Source organism: Magnolia sinica, chromosome 9 (genome assembly GCF_029962835.1).
Source record: "Magnolia sinica isolate HGM2019 chromosome 9, MsV1, whole genome shotgun sequence".
Taxonomy (NCBI): domain Eukaryota; kingdom Viridiplantae; phylum Streptophyta; class Magnoliopsida; order Magnoliales; family Magnoliaceae; genus Magnolia; species Magnolia sinica.
Genome location: NC_080581.1, coordinates 62,811,898 through 62,825,916, shown reverse-complemented (window position 1 = coordinate 62,825,916; position 14,019 = coordinate 62,811,898).

Genomic DNA, 14,019 nt, shown 5'->3' with positions numbered 1-14,019 from the left:
ATTAAGGTATGACTAGGCAAGCATTGATTGGTGACGAGCCCTTTGCAGCGACCTAGAACCATAACATTGTATGAGATTGTCTAGGACTGATGACCCTAGAATGGATCCTTATTTGGGAATTGATATAGGGAAGGTACCTTAGCTTCCCAATCCTGCTGTATGAAAATGACTAATAAGAACTTGGTAATCATGTTCATACACCGCATTGCATGTGCCTTGGCGTTGTGGAGCACTTAGGGAGGTTGTTATGTGTACCGTAAGATGAAGACGCTGAGGGAGTGCAGGCGAGGGCATGCATCATTTCTACATACATCCTTGCATTAACAAGAGTAATTAGGACATGTTTGATTGTATTGCTTTATCATTACTACTTGATTGAATTGATAACATGTTAACCATTGCTGTATAGTTCTACTGAGTTGATCACTTACTCCCACGTTCTGGGACGGTGTTTAAACACCAACCAGACTCTGTCTTAGATACAGATGATGATGCGACACATGAGGCAGAGCACGAGTTCGAGGATGATGAGGAGGCGTTCTCCTTTATACAGTTCTCAGGCGGGTTCATGTGAGCCGCGTCCTGAGCTACGGGGATTCAGAGTTATTACTGTAATGGTTTATTCCATTTTGATTCTTGTATTTTGAGACACACACGCATGTAATTATAACTTGGTAGAGTATACATATCCCAGAGGCTTATATCGATACATAATTTCCTTTACGTCTTCCGCTTGCATGTTTTACCTGTCCTTGGATTATGTTTACAATTTTGGATTAATCTACTTCATGTTTTATGCACTAATATAGACAACATTCATCAATCATTACATATGCTGCATAAGTGATGTTTTGGAACTCGGGAGCTGAGTTATGCTCGACCCCCGAATTTCAGGGCGTTACATATTGATAGGCCCATACTTGTTGTGTGTAGGCCATCTAGGCCCATCTTCATTGTAAGGATAGTTCATCACTTTATAACATGCTTAGTATAGCTCCATGATTCATGCCCATATGCATCATATGTATGCTTGATATGAGGAATGTTTGATCATAGCATAAGCCATTGGGCTGAGACATTTACGGGACTCCTTATGAGATGAAATGCCCCCACATGAGCACGCGGTACGCGCAAGATTTACTGCATGATTTGACAATGTGACTCATGCATCCCGCATATGTGTGACTTGATCACTGCACACCCTAACGACATTAAGGTCGTGGCCTCCACAGGCACATCGTGGATGGTCGTATAAGATATCGAAAATATTGGCTCTAACATTGTGGGCACTTAGGATGTCCTTGGATAAAAATCTCAGAACCTTTTTGGTACCGGGAGATGCTCTAACATATAGACCGAGTGGATACATGAGCGCCCGAGTGCCGAATACCAGTAGGCCGCGTCTCCCACTGTGCCGTGGTCGGTTGGAAGGGGGTGTGGCCTTATCCGTCTGAGTGAGGGGGCTATAAGCTAGGCTGAGTTTGACCAGCTCGTAAATGAGTTCGCTATCGATGAGCCGGGTAGGTATTGACAGACTACTGGTCAAGCAGATAGTGTGGTCTCTTCCACTTGCTTGGCTGTGCAGATAGGGATGAGGTAGTCAGTGTGAAGTGTATTAGACTCCGATGATATTCAGAGAGGAACTGTATTGATATGTGTACTTGATGAGGACTGACATGCTTATATTGCATCTCGCATATGACATTCGGCTACGTAGGCCTCGCGATGCATCGATATGGCCGATAGCATTCATGTCTCGTATCGCATGGCCTTGGTATGGCCGATAGCATTCATGCCTTACATCACATAGCTTTGGTACAGTTGATAGCATTCATGGACTTACCGCATATTTTCGTATTACTCTGATATTGTACACATGGCGCTTGCCTTGCGCACACACTTACACCACCCTCTAAGCTTTTGTAAGCTTATGCATGACTGTTGCATGCAAGTGGCATTGGATAGCAGCAATGCTGAGGCAGGAGCGCTCATTTGATTATTTTGGAGTTCTTGATCACCTTGTATTTCCCTTTTCACATTGTACTTAAAGTTTTTTTTATATAGTGGATATGTGGTGATGTTGTTTTATGACTTGGTTATGCTTGTGGTTATGCTATATTACGAAGAAAAAAATTCATACTAAAAATCCTCCTTGTAGGATCTCAGGATTGGAATCGGGCATGTGAGTGCCGGGATCCGAGAAGGGGGCACTACGGAGGCTGTCGGCACCAAATTCGGTGATCGAGAATTTTGTGAGCTCGTTTTTCGAGTTTGGGGCGTGATAGAAGTTGGTATTAGAGCATAACTTCGGAATACCTAAGGATCACATCATATATCTATTATGAATTTAGAATGAATAAGTTCCAAATCTGAATGACGTAGCGATTTTCCAATGTAGACCCTTAACGTTTATGCCTTCGAGAATTCTCAAGGCTGATAGGCCCTTGTTCCTTCCTATAGGACGTGATGCCTAGAAGAGCGACCTGAACAAATATCGCTCCACCTACGACTCCTGCTCCACCACCTGCGACTCCTGCTACTCCCGCTCCACCACCGGATATTCCTGATTTCCAACTTGAGGATGCCACTCCTTTACCTGAGACCAGTGTGAATCCGACCATACCTGTGAGTGCCACTCAGCTATAGCAGATGCTGCAGGCGATGACTGCTATTCTTTAGAGGCAGAGCAGACGTCTCACTATTACACCAGCCAAAGCTGAGTAGGAGCGTGCGAGCGTCCTTCTTAAGGACTTCCAATAGCATGATCCTCCACGTTTCTGGAGTGACCCAGACCCTACTGCAGCAGAAATATGATGCTTCGAGCGAAGAAGATATTCGACATCATGAGATGTACAACCCATCAATGAGCTCTATTAGCTATTTTCCTTCTCTAGGGTGAGGCTTAGCACTGGTGGGCATCCATCGCCCGAGCGGTAGCGGCCAATTTCATTTGGACTTGGGAGGACTTTGTAGACCGGTTTGACCAGAAGTTCTTTCCCGAGCATGTGCGACAGCAGCGCGCACTAGAGTTTGAGACTCTGGTCTAGGGGGACATGACTCTGTCCCAGTATGAGTCTCGTTTCATCGCACTATCAAGATTCATGACGTATCTTGTTGATGATGAGAGGTGGAAGGCCCGTCGTTTTGAGAACGGCTTGCATCCTACCCTCAGGAGTTGTATGATCGGACACATGCTTCTGACTTTTGAGCAGATTGTGGAGAGGGCCTAGATATACGAGTCAGATTGGGCCAGTTTGCAGATAGCTCGTGACCAGAGGGGAGATCAGAAGAGGAAGGCGCCCTCTGGTAGTTCTCACCAGCAGCATCGTTCACATTAGCGACGCACGACCCGCACGACATTCCGAGCACTAGTAGTACCCCCAGCACTACCTCTGGGACCGTTTACAGATACTTGCTTTGGGTGCAGTAGGACAGGACATCGTGTGCACAAGTATCCCCATCCACAGCAGCAGCCAAGGACACCGCATCAGCCTCCATGATAGCCACCATAGCAGCAGCAATGACCACAGCACCAGCCTTCAGGGCCTCCCCCATAGCAGCAGAGGTAGCAGATCAGGTCGCCACAGCGGCAGCAGCATCAGTAGAGACCTCAAAGGGGACCTGCACCTCTTTAGTAGGCCTAGGGCAAATTTTATGCCGCCCAGCAGGACCCTCAGTCATCAAGAGGGGTCGTCGAGGGTACTCTCTTATTTCTGCATGCATTGCACATGTATTGTTTGATTCTGGTGCATCGCATTCCTTTGTAGCCAATGATTTCTGCCGATTTACTAGTTTGCCGATGGAGTCTGCCCATGAGGGTTTGTCAGTATCGATGCCCTTAGGGAAGACTGCAGTGTTGGGCCGATTTTGTGCATCTTGCCCCATTCTGACTGGGGGTATCTTTTTGTCTGCTGATTTGTTTGTATTGCCGATGTCCAAGTTTGATGTCATCTTGGACATGGATTAGCTCACCGAGTACCACGCCATATTAGACTGCTCTACGAGGACAATCACGTTCTGTATACCCGGCGTGTCAGATTTTCAGTTTATTACCGAGCCTAGAGGAGAGTAGCTTTACTGCCTATTATCGTGTGCCGTTGAGGAGCCAGCTGCTTTGAGTATCGACCAGCTGCTAGTCGTTTGTGGTTTTCCCTATGTGTTCCAGGAGATTCCGGGGTTATCACCTCGTCGGCACACTGAGTTTCAAATTGATCTTGTGCCTGGTACTGTGCCTATTTTGAAGGCCGCGTATCGTATGACACCATTGGAGTTACGGGAACTGCAGAAGCAGTTGGATGAGTTGCGCGAGTTAGGCTTTATCCGTCAGAGCAGTTCGTCGTGGGGAGCACCGGTACTGTTCGTGAAGAAGAAGGATAGCTTGTTGAGGCTTTGCGTAGATTACAGCGAGCTCAACAAGGTCACAATCAAGAGCAAGTACCCATTTTCGAGGATCGATGATTTGTTTGATCAGCTGCACGAGTCGCAGTTCTTTTCAAAGATAGACTTACAGTCCGGTTATCATCAGGTTCGGGTCCGAGATGAGGATATCCCGAAGACAGCCTTCAGGATGCGCTACGATCATTTTGAGTTCCAGGTCATGTCCTTCAGACTGACCAATGCGCCCGCAGTATTCATGCAGTTGATGAACGAGGTCTTCCGTCCGTATCTCGACCAGTTTGTTGTGGTGTTTATCGACGACATTCTGATATATTTAAGGACCCGTGAGGAGGATGAGTGACATCTAGAGATTACATTGCAGACCCTCTATGCATCCCAGCTTTACATGAAGCTGGAGAAGTGCGAGTTCTGGCAGGAGGAGGTGAAGTTTCTCGGTTGCGTGGTAACAAGGCAGGGTGTCGCAGTGGACCCCTCAAAGATTGATGCCGTGTATCAGTGGGGCCAGCCCATGAACGCATCCGAGATTTGCAGTTTTCTTAGTTTTGTGGGCTACTATTGACGTTTTATTGAGAGATTCTCTCGTATTGCAGCCCCATTGACCAGGTTGACCCGGAAGGGTGCCGAGTTCGTGTGAAGCAACGCTTGTGAGCAAGCATTTATAGAGCTGAAGGACCACCTCATGTCTGCTCTTATTCTCACTCTTCCCTCTATGAGTGATGGATTTGTTATATTTACCGATGCCTTGTGAGTTGGCTTGGGTGCTGTCCTGATACAGCACGGGAAGCCAGTGGCTTATGCGCCTCACCAACTCAAGGTCCATAAACTGAACTACCCCGCGCACAATTTGGAACTGGTAGCAGTTGTCTTTGCACTGAAGGTGTGGAGGCACTATCTTTATGGGGTGAGGTTTGAGCTCTTCTCTGACCACAAGAGCTTGAAATATCTGTTCTCTCAGTCCAAGCTGAACATGAGGCAGAGGTATTGGATGGAGCTCCTGAAGGACTATGATTTTGATCTTCAATACCACCCAGGCAAGACGAACGTGGTGGCGGATGCCCTCACCCGTCAGCTATGAGGCCTGGTGGCGCACATGATGATTCAGGAGTGGAGGATGCTTGAGGATGTGTCTGCATTTGACTTCGAGATCAGCTTGCAGTCTTCTATTATGCAGTTATCGAGCCTATCGATTCAACCCTCTCTTGTCGCAAGGATGTTCGAGGCTCAGTAGGTAGATGAGTCATTGTAGGATTACCGAGAAGAGGTAGCATCTGAGAGTCAGACAAATTGGTAGATTGGTTCTAATGGTGGACTTCGTTTCAGAGGCCGATTATGTATCCCAGATATTCTTGAGTTATGCAGAGATCTTATGATCGAGGCACACCGATCGCGGTTCTCTATTCACCCTGGCTCGACGAGGATGTACCGCGATATGAGGTGTCAGTATTTTTGGGCGAGGATGAAGTGCCAGATAGCCAATTTTGTGGCCGAGTGTGGCACATGCCTGCGTGTCAAGGCCGATCATCAGAGAGCCCCTGGTCTATTGTAGCTGTTGAGCGTCCCGATGTGGAAGTGGGAGCACATATTTACTGATTTTGTCATGGGTTTGCCAAGGACTCAGCGCGATCATGATCACATCTGGGTTGTTGTGGACCGTCTGATGAAGTCGACACATTTTTTTACGATTCGTGAGACCTGACATGTGGACTGGCTCTCCAAGCTGTTTGTTGATAATTTCATGAGACTGCATGTGTTCCTGTCTCGATCATTTCAGACCAAGACCCGAGGTTCACGTCTCAGTTTTGGAGGAGCTTTTAGAGAGTGATGGGCATTGATTTGCAACTCAACACCACGTATCATCCGCAGACCGAAATGGTCAACCAGATCCTTGAGGATATGCTTCGGGCCTACACGATTGATTTCTTAGGTAGTTGGGACGAGCACCTGCAATTGGCTGAGTTTACGTACAACAACAGCTATTAAGCGACCATTGGCATGGCTCCTTTTGAGGCATTATATGGCAAACCGTGTAGATCTCCGAGTTGTTGGACAGAGGTTGGAGAGCAGCATCTCCTAGGTCCTGAGATTGTGCAGCAGACATCAGAGGCTATCGATATCATTAGACAGAGGATGCGCACAGGTCAGAGCCAGCAGAAGAGCTTTGCTGACAGTCGGCGTCGTCCCTTGGAGTTTGTCGTTGGGGACCATGTGTATCTCAAGGTCTCACTCATGCAGGGTGTGGATCGTTTTGGAGCGAAGGGCAAGCTTGCCCCAAGATTTATAGGACCTTTCAAGATCACATGACACATTGGCACCGTGGCCTATCGGCTTGTCTTGCAATCTCAGTTGTCTGACATTCACAATGTTTTTCTTATCTCTATGTTGAGGAAGTGCGGGTCAGACATCGTGCCTGTTATTGATTAGTAGTTGTTGGAGGTTAGTGAGAATGCTTTTTACGTTGAGCAGCCAGCTCGTATCCTCGATCGGAAGGAGCAGGTCCTGCAGATCAAGGTCATCCCCTTGGTGAAGGTGCAGTGGGGTCATCATAGTGTGGATGAGGCATCTTGGGAACGCGAGGCGGAGATTTGAGAGCATTATCCCCATCTTTTTTATGTTTGATCATATAATGTATTGTGTTTTGATTATATATGATGTTATGTTTGCTATTCCCTTATGAGTTGTGGTTAGTTGCGATGGTAGTATAAATTTCAAGGATGAAATTTTTATTAGGTAGGGAGAGTTGTAAGACCCGTATCCTAGTCTATAGTATTCCGTCGATTCTCGCGATCTTGCCTGTCGATTTCTAGCAACCTGCGACGTATAATCGACGTTTGCGCGCGAACGTAAGTTGAATTTAGTAAATTTGAGTCGGCTTAATCTGGGACTTGTACTATTGTGACCACACCGTCGATGCGGTTCCAACGTTGCGTCTTGCATACCGATCTGATACCCTGGCAGGGAGATGTAGACCCACGTTCAGTTCGAGGAAACGCCGCGTGTTTGCAACCCCAAGAGAATCTCTACGACATGTCAAATCAATCCAATCAATCACCTCACATGTCAAGTACATGTCCCATCCCCAAAAGCAACCCCAAAGTCAACTCTCTCCCTCTCTCTCTCTCTTACACACCCATACATGTCAAGTACATGCCCATCACCCCATCACTCACTTACCATCCCTCCATCACACATCACCTCTCCTTACAACCCCTCTCTCTCTCTCTCTCTCTCTCTCCACACTTTCCAAGCAACACCAAAGAGAGAAGAGTGTGAACGTCCAACATTTCTAAAGAGAGAAAAGTGATTTTTGTGTGGCCCACTTTTCCATCTCAAATCCTTCATCCTATCCATTTAAACCTCATCACCCTCCATCAAAGAGAAGGACAAAGAGATCGGCTTTTCATCGGACCAAGAAGATTGAACGGTGGGTGCTTATTAGGCTAGAATTTTCATGTTTTGATGATGGGCAAAGTGAGGCCTACCGATTAATGGTATGGATCTCACTTTAGACCTTAGGTGTGGCCAATGGCCCACCTTGATCCACATGATCATTCCATGATGGGGCCATTCTCCATGGACCCCATCATGATGTTTATTTTCTTTGCATGGCTAGAAGTCATCTAGACCTTCCATTTTGGTGGAGAACGAATCTCCACCGTTGATCTTTGATTTGATGGGCCCACATGTTATGGGACCCACTTGATGTATGATTGGTTGCAAAGGAGGGCCCATCACACACCTGTCTCTCTCTCTCTCTCTTATGTAATGATATGGCCATGTGGCCCACCTGGATGGACCCCACCATGAAGCATGTATTTGATCCAAGCCATTTGTAGGCGGGGCCCACTTGAGATATATGTACACCACCCAGCCATGTGGTGGCCCACCTAAGTAGGGCCCACCTTAAACAAATTTACATGCCCAAAAACAGTCCAGCGTCTGGACGTAAACTTGGAAAAAAAAATAAATATTAGCTTTAGTTAAAAGCTTTTGGGAAGGGTTGTTCATGTAGGCCTCACCTTGATGTTTAAAACCAATCCACACAGTCCATCCCTTTTCCTAGACTATTTTAGGTGTTGAGCCAAAAAATGGGGCCAATCCGATTTTCGGGTGGGCCATAGCATAGCAAACAGCGTGCTTACCATTGAAATATCACCTGTCGTTTTTATACACCAAAATATATCGGATATTGGGCTTGTTTGGCTTGTCCTGAGCTATGGGAACCAGTGGGTGGGGTGGATTCTTCCGATGCAGGCCCCACACATGAAAAACCATAAAAATACACGATTTCAATATATATATATATATATATATATATATATATATAGGCAGCAGACGCTGCTGCTGCCAGAGGCGCGCAGGCAGCACCTGCGGCGTTTGGGCGGACGGATAGCAGGACCCACGGTCCAGCCGTGGGCCCCACCATGATGTGTGTTCAGCATCCACTCCGTGCATTCGGTGGGCCCCTTCCTGAAGTGGCCCCCCTCCAAAAATCAGCCATGTAGGGAACTCAGGTGGCCCACATCATAGGAAACAATTGATTAAATGGCTGCCATTGAAACCCATTTAGGTCTTTAGAGAAGTTTTGGGTCAATATGAAATTTGTTTTTCCTTCCATCCAGGTCAGCGTGACATTATCAACAGGTTGGATGGTAGATAACATTATGGTGGGCCCCACGTGGGACCCCAGGATGTATGTATTCTATTCACCCCGTCCACAGTAGTGGACGGTGGAACCCGCTATGATGTATGTGTTTTCGTCACACCGTCCACAACAGTGGACGGTGGCAACCACCATGATTTATGTGTTTTATCCACACCGTCCACACCTGGACGGCGGGACCCACCATGATGTATGTGTTGCATCCAAACTGTCCAACCATTTGGCTAGCTTGTCTTACAAGTTTGAGACTAAAAATAAGATAGAACTAGGATTAGGTGGATCACATTATAGAAAGTAAAGGGTTTGAACGTCCACCATTAAGGCCCTTGAGTTACTAAGTTTGGGCTAAATAGCATATTGGTTTTTCCTCTTAATTCAGGTCTGTGCGACCTTATGATCAGATTGGATGGAAAATAAATGTCATGGTGGGCCTTGGGAAATTTAATGGTGGAAATCATTACCACCACTTGTATTTGGGTGTGGCCCATTTGATATACATATGGCCCATGTGATGTGGCCCACTTACCGTATGAGGCCCATTGTGATGTATTCAAGGCCCATGGGTTATGGCCCATTACAATGTACATAAGGCCCATTGATGTGGCCCACTTGATTTATATAAGGCCCATATGATGTGGCCCATTTGATGTATCTAAGGCCCATGGGTCGAGGCCCAACAGGATGTCCTTAGGGTCCATTGCAATGTGTGATTCCTCCATGGTTTGTGTAATGTTCTTTTATGGCGAGCCATGCCTTCGGAGCAATGTTGGTTTGACGTCCACATTATAAGAATAATGTTGGTTAAATGTCCGCATTATAACTCTCCCTAGGGCCCATTGATAGGCCCATACTTATTGTGTGTAGGTCATCTAGGCCCATCTTCATTGTAAGGACAGTTCATCACTTTATAACATGCTTAGTATAGCTACATGATTCATGCCCATATGCATCATATGTGTGCTTGATATGAGGAATGTTTGATCATAGCATAAGTCGTTAGCCTGAGACATTTACAGGACTCCTTATGAGACAGAGTGCCCCCACATGAGCGCGCGGTATGCGCACGATTTGCTGCATGATTTGACGATGTGACTCATGCATCCCGCATATTTGTGACTTGATCACTACATGCCCTAGCGACATCAGGGTCGTGGCCTCCACAGGCACATCGTGGATGATCGTATCGGATACCGAAAATATTAGCTCTAGTATTGTGGCCACTTAAGATGTCCTTGGGTGAAAATCTCAGAACCTTTTTGGTACCAGGAGATGCTTCAACATCTAAACCAAGTGGGTACACGAGCGCCCGAGTGCAGAATACCAGTAGGCCACGTCTCCCACTGTGTCGTGGTCAGTTTGGAAGGGGGTGTTGCCTTATCTGCCCGAGTGAGGGGGCTATAAGGTAGGCTGGGTTTGTCCAGCTCGCAAATGAGTCTACTATCGACGAGTTGGATAGGTATTGACAGACTACTGGTCAGGCGGATAGTGTAGTCTCTTCCACTTGCTTGCTGTGTAGCTAGGGAGGAGGCAGTCAGTGTGAAGTGTATTAGACCCTAGTGATATCCAGAGAGGAACTGTACTGATATGTGTACTTGATGAAGGCTGTTATGCTTGTATTGCATCTCACATATGGCATTCGGCTACGTAGGCCTCGCATTGCATTGGTATGGCCGATAACATTCATGTCTCACATCGCATGGCCTTAGTATGGCCAATAGCATTCATGCCTTGTATCACATAGCTTTGGTACAGCTGATAGCATTCATGGACTTACCGCATATTTCTGCATTACTCTGATATTGTACACTTGGCACTTGCCTTGTGCACACACTTACACCACCCTCTAAGCTTTTATAAGCTTATGCACGACCGTTGCATGCAAGTGGCATTAGATCGCACCAACGCTAAGGCATGAGCGCACATCAGATTATTTTAGAGTTCTTGATCACCTTGTATTTCTCTTTTCACATTGTACTTAAAGTTTTTTTATATAGTGGATATGTGGTGATATTGTTTTGTGACTTGGTTATGCTTATGGTTATGCTTCATTACAAAAAAAAAAAAAATCATACTGAAAATCCTCCTTGTAGGATCCTAGGATCGAAATCGGGCATGTGAGTGCCGGAATCCGAGAATGGGGCACTATGAAGGCTGTTGGCGCTAGATTCGGCGATCGAGAATTTTGTGAGCCTATTTTTCGAGTTTAGGGCATGATACAACTGTAGGGCGAGTCGATGCCGTTCACCGGGTTGTTAGAGTAGATCGGGTAGCTGAGGAGCTAGACGGGATCCCTGCGACCCATATTGAGCTTCACCACTAGTTGATAGATTCCTGCTTGTGTTTAATGAACTTGGTTATTTGTGATTGTAAAAGTCCTGTATGGGCGCTACAATATTTGAAATTTTGTAATGATCAGAATGTTTTTATTCATTGCATGGTTTGCTCTAGCTTCATTGCTGTTAACTCTGATTAATGATAAACGGTTCAAATTTACACTGAATTTTATAAGCTAATACTCAGGTTTTTGGAAAACGGGTTATATACTCGGGTTCTAAAAACACAGGGCGTTACAGCAGCCCAACCCGGCCTAAAATAGTTCAAAATCTAGGCCAAGATCTACCCCAATCCTGGCCATTGACATCCCTATCCATTATCATCTCCTCCCTATGGTGTGATCCACTTGATCAGCTTTCATTTTGCCTCAATTTTGAGTGCATATACTTAAAATTATCCGAACAAAATGAATGGACGGCATGGAAAAAATCCATACATGATGGTAGGGCCCATAGAACCCCCTTCCTGAGCGGATAATGGGTTTTGGTTAGGTGAGCCAATGGACTGAGATTAGGCTAGAACAGTATAGGTTGAGCTTAACATTATTAGGACTGCCTGAATGCGTTATGGGCTCCCACAATGGACCTGGGGTTGACTAAAGAAGGTTTATTAGGGCCCAGCTGGCCAAACCCAGGCTAGATTTGTTAAAAATTCCTATTTCTGTGCATGATTGTTTGAATTCATTGCTTGATCAAATGGCATGCACATGTACACATGAGTATGAAACTAATAATCTATATGCAAGATCTTGCATGTGTTGCTTATCCAGGGATTAGAGCGGCATTTTTGCAGGATAAGCACCTATACATGTGACGATGGCCAGGTCAGGCTAGAAGGACTTGAGCCCATGTCTAGCCTAAACAGTGATCGATCGTGCCTTATGTGTCAGCACCAAGCCCCGTCCAAAGTGGAAACGGATTGGCTAGTGACAGAGGCTAGTAGTCAGTGTTTTGTGGGTTTCACCATGATGTATTTGTTTCGTCCATGTTGTCCATCCATTTTTTTCATATCATAAAAATGATATGAGTCAAAAACAAAAAAGAAAAAAAACAAAAGAAAGAAAAAAAAAAAAGAAGAACTAGGTTCAAAACTCAAGTTAGATCATATATTGTTGAATGGTCACCCGTTAGAAACTTCCCGATGACTATGAAAGTTTTCAATCAAGTTGATAATTTTATTTTCCCTTTACCGGGGTCTGTAAGACATAATCAACTGTTTAGATGGGGTTACTCTTACTCCAGTGGTAGACTCTTAGGAGTTTCAACACCTGGTTGAGGGTTCGAGTACCCATAGGTGGTGAAATCCCACCATGGCATGAGTGTGTGGTGGTGTGTGTGCGTATGTTAAACAAATAAAAAACAAAAAATCAACAGGTTAGATGTCAAATAAACATTACAGTTAGCCTTATAAGGTTTTAAATTGTGGACATTCAATCCCTATTATTTTCCCGATATGGTCCACCTGAGAATTGGAGCTGGTCTCGGTAGGTGTCGTGCAAAGACAGTGCTCGAGTTGTATGAACGGTTCAAAAGAGATCAAAGTTACATTGCACCAAAATGATGTATTTATTATATCCACACCGATTCATTTATTTTTTTGCAATCAATTTACACATGAGCTAAAAAATATTCATATCCAAAGCTCAACTGGACCACACAACAAATAGCAGTGGGGACAATGATTCTCGCTGTTAGGAGGGCCCACCATAACGTTTATTTTCCGTACAATCTGTCCATAAGGTAAAACAAGACATGGATGAAGAGGAAAAACAAATATCATATTGATTCAAAACTTCTGTGACCCCATAAGGGTTTCAATGGTAGACATTCAATCCTCCATTGCTTTTTGCAGTGTGGCCCACTTGATCTTTAGATCTATTCTATTTTTCGGCTAAAGATTTACCACAGGCTCACCAAATGGATAGACGGTTTGGATATGTTGACTCACATAACTTGGTGACATCAACACACCCTAGATCGGTGTTGTGTGGTAGAAAGAAGCGGATTGCGTACTAAGTAACACGGTATGCCAAGCGTACTGAGTAAACTCTGTGGGGCCCACTGTAATCTATATATTTTATCCACTCCGTACATCTATTTTATAAGATAAGTTTAGGGCTTGAGACAAGAAATAAAGTACATCCAAAGCTCAAGTGAACCACACCACAGGAAATAGTGTGAATTCAATGTATACCATTGAAAAATACTTGGGCCACAGAAATTATGTGTCAAGCTGATATTTATATTTTTTTCCCTTCATCCATATCCGTGTGATCTTATAAACAGGTTGGATAACAAAAAAACCATCATTGTAGGCCCAAGAAAAATTTCAACGGTGGAAATCATTATTCCCAATGTTTCCTGGTCCAATTGAGTTTTTAATATGCTTCAGTTTTGGGATCAACACTTGAAATGAGCTGAAAAAACGGATGGACGGCGTGGATAAACCACATACATTCACTGTGGGCCCAACAGAGTTTACGCAGTCCGATAAAAGCCTACCGAGTAACACAGCACGCAATCCGATTTCATGGTACACCAGCCAATCCGCTTCCAATTTTAGGGATAAATGGCTAAAATTATCTTTAAAAATGAAAATTGGATGGACGAGGTGCATAAAACACATAC